Consider the following 4,027-nt stretch of genomic DNA (forward strand, 5'->3'; position numbering starts at 1 on the left):
GGGGAGGGGGGTGGGGGGATGGGTTAGCCTAATGATGGGTATTAAAGAGGGCACGTTCTGCGTGGAGCACTGGGTGTTATGCACAAACAATGAATCATGGAACACTACATCAAAAACTAATGATGTAATATATGGGGATTAACATAACAATAAAAAATTTAAAAAAATAATAAAATAAATTCTGGCAAAGAGGTTCTGAGAAAACGCTTTGAGACAACAGTGGTTAACACACTGTTCTGCCCGAAAACACAGCAGAAACAGATGCTAGAGATCTGTGACAGCTGCATTTGGGAGGAGACCGTCAGGGAAGTGAGACTCCCATTTCTTTTCCATTACCACTGATGACGTAGTGGACATAGCAGGGGAAGAACACTTGCCTGTGTTGGCGAGGTTTGTTGTTGAATCTCATAACCTGAGAGAGGAATTTGTGGGCTTCTTGCCTTATGAAGCTGATGCAGAAATTTTGGCTGTGAAATTTCACACTACGATAACTGAGAAGTGGGGGTTAAACATGGAGTATTGTCGTGGCCAGGCTTACACTGTGTCCAGTGGATTTTCTTCCAAAATGAAAGTCATTGCTTCTAGACTTTTAGAGAAATATCCCCAAGCTGTCTACCACTTTGCTCTTCTTGTGCCTTAAATATGTGGTTGGTAAAATCAGTGCTTGTTGTAGGAGTATCTGTTGCATTAGGAAAAATTGAGGAAGTTTCTTCTTTCTTCCATCGATCTCCACAACAGCTTTTAGAGCTTGACAATGTAATTTCTGTCCTCTTTCAGACAGTGAGGAAAAGGGTAAAGAACTGAAGGAAATCTGCCATTCTCAGTGGACAGGCAGGCATGATGCTTTTGAAATTTTAGTGGACCTCCTATAAGCACTTAACATGTTTAGATGGTATAAATAGTGATACAAATATTAGATGGAATAACTATATAGCTGGTCGAGCTTTTGTACTCTGTAGTGAAGTAACAAATTTTGATTTCATCGTTACCATTGTTTTTCTTAAAAATGGCCTATCTTTTACAAGAGCTTTTGGGAAAAATCTCCAAGGGCAAACCTCTGATGTCTTCTTTGCAGCCAGTAGTTTGACTGCAGTGCTGTATTCACTAAATGAAGTGATGGAAAACATTGAAGTTTATCATGAATTTTGGTTTGAAGAAGCCACAAATTTGGCAACTAAACTTGATATTCAGATGAAACTCCCTGGGAAATTCCGCAGAGCCCAGCAAGGTAACCAGGAATCTCAGCTCACCTCTGAGAGTTACTATAAAGAAACTCTAAGTGTTCCAACAGTGGAACACTTTATTCAGGAACTGAAAGATATATTCTCAGAACAGCACCTCAAAGCTCTTAAATGCTTATCTCTTGTACCTTCTGTCATGGGACAGCTCAAATTTAATACATCAGAGAAGCACCATGCTGACATGTACAGAAGTGATTTGCCCAATCCCAACACACTCTCAGCTGAGCTGCATTCCTAGAGAATCAAGTGGAAACACAGAGGGAAAGATATAGAGCTTCCATCTACCATTTATGAAGCCCTGCATCTACCAGACATCAAGTTTTTTCCTAATGTTTATGCATTGCTGAAAGTCCTATGTATTCTTCCTGTGATGAAGGTTGAGAATGAACGCTATGAAAGTGGGCGAAAGCGTCTCAAAGCATACCTAAGGAACACTTTGACCCACCAAAGGTCAAGTAACTTGGCTTTGCTTAACATAAATTCTGATATAAAACATGATCTGGATTTAATGCTGGACACATATATCAAACTCTATACAACTAAGTCAGAACTTCCTACAGATAACTCAGAAACCATTGAAATACCTGAGACTTTTAAAGTAGGCTTTCTCTTACGTTTGATATTTGGAAAAATCTGTAAGAAATTTGAAAACATCTTACAGAAAAGCTGTCAGGTGTATGTAGGCCACTTAATCATTGAATATCTTGACTTATCGACCTCTCATTGAGTACATTAGCCATTGATAATCTGCCTATTTAAATGGCCGCTGTTTAAACTCTCATGCTTTGGAGACATACCTGTTCTTCAAGAAGATAGCATTGAAAGTGCCACATTACACTTCTATGGGATCTCTGCTAATGACACTGGGGAATCGTTTTAGTTAAGTCATTTTAGACCTAACATTTATTATCACTGGATCCAGTTGTCGAGTATTGAGTTATCAGTTCTTAGAAGATAAAGATTTTGAAGAGGTATGGGAGGAAGGAATACATTTTTTTTATTTTTTTATTTTTTTTACTTTTTTTTATTTTTATTGTTATGTCAATCACCATACATTACATCATTAGTTTTTGATGTAGTGTTCCATGATTCATTGTTTGTGCATAACACCCAGTACTCCACACAGAGTGTGCCCTCTTTAATACCCATCACCAGGCTAACCCTTCCCCCCACCCCCCTCCCTTCTAGAACCCTCAGTTTGTTTTTCAGAGTCCATTGTCTCTCATGGTAGGAAGGAATACATTTTATAAAATGTTACAAGAAGCTCACAAGTGACCTTTGAATGGTAGGAATGTTAGTATGTTAAAAATCTGTAATGGACAGTTAAGAGATTTACTAGACAGAGAGAGAGAGAGAGAAACAGGTGAGCTTGCCAAGCAAGGATTGCAGTAGAGATTTTGTCTTTATCAAATGAACTTAAAGGAACAAGTTTACAGTTAAAGTTCGAATGGGAGAACCTGCCATTGTTGTTCCACATTGGGTTGTTGCTGTTTACATTCCTCTGTTGAGCCTACAGCTTCACAAGCTCTTTAGCAAGTGTATGTTGCACACCTACGTCTTCATAAGCTTTTTAGCAGGTATATGTTGAACACCTGTATTCATGGTCAAGACAGGATCAGAGGCCATGGATACTGACAACTGATTTGTCTGTTTTCCTCTGTCTTTTTCCATGACTATATCTACTGCCTCGTCTTGATTTACAAACAAAACCTGGAAAACCTACAAAAATAAGTGTTTTGTGGTTTATCTAGGAATAATACAGAAAATATTGCTGTTATTTTTGGTGAAGAAAATCAATTTTGTATAGTTTATTTCAACCTAAATAAAATGTGAATTTTGTTTAAAAAAAAATAGCACAGACTTTTGAGTCCACTTCACCATTCAGAAAATCTCCGGTCTCTCTTCCTGCAGATCCGGTCCTGAGTACGAGCAATGGCGCCCTTCAGGGTTAAGACCCAGCCCGGACCCCACAGCCCAGGAGCCAGCAAGAAGTGTTCCCTTTCCAGGAGTTGGCTCCTTATGCACACTCAGCAGTCCTGGTGTAAGTTTAAGCACTTTCTGAAGCCATCAGTGCTTCACGTAGAGGCACGTCTGCTGGAAAAGATTTTCGGTCCAAGCAGAGTCCTCCTCCCGGGATTCGAGCGGGAATTCAAAGTCCTGCTCCAAATGAGAAAGCGCAACTCCGAGGGCAAGGTTGAAATCTTCATCATGGGGAGACGCCGGTACCGCAAGCGTGCCAAAAGGCTGATTCGCTTTTTGGCCGTGAAGCCGCGAAGGAAGCCGTGCGAAGGCACAATGATGCTCAGCCTGGAAACCATGAAGTCTCTTGAAAAAGAGAATGTTCATTCCAGTGCTTTCCTCTCCACCACAGTGATGAGCAGCCTGGATGAAGCCATGCAGTCGCTGGAAATAAGTCAGGAGACTGTCCAGGAACCTGTTACCAAAACAGTGTGATTTTTGTGATTAGAATCTTAGTGCAAGGGGTTCAGTCTGGGTCAGGAGCCTTACCCTTAGAGCCCATTCTGTACTCTGCCTTTGTTCCTGTGGCTAAGGGGAAATAAGTATTGTTAGTGGTCTACACACCTTTTTCCTTGCTAAACAAATAGACAGTTGTTTAAAGATTCAAACGTGAGTTATAATAAAAAATAAACTTTAAAAAACATATGTAGATAGAGATTAGTATTGTCAAGAAAGGCAGTCTTGCTTTGCATGCTCCAAGAAGGGAAAGAGCTAAGAATTAACAAATGGTTGGTTCTGCTTTTTCACAGTGTTTCGTACTAGATGGG

At 40.1% G+C, this 4,027-nt stretch overlaps 1 pseudogene; it reads left to right on the forward strand.

The window, feature by feature from the left end:
* The first annotated feature begins 177 nt into the window (after positions 1 to 177).
* On the forward strand, positions 178 to 1,968 carry LOC112815996 (52 kDa repressor of the inhibitor of the protein kinase-like; annotated as a pseudogene).
* The last annotated feature ends 2,059 nt before the right edge of the window (positions 1,969 to 4,027 follow it).

Source organism: Callorhinus ursinus, unplaced genomic scaffold (genome assembly GCF_003265705.2).
Source record: "Callorhinus ursinus isolate GAN/ISIS: 27379988/994484 unplaced genomic scaffold, GSC_fseal_2.0 scaffold59, whole genome shotgun sequence".
NCBI classification, from domain to species: Eukaryota; Metazoa; Chordata; class Mammalia; order Carnivora; family Otariidae; genus Callorhinus; species Callorhinus ursinus.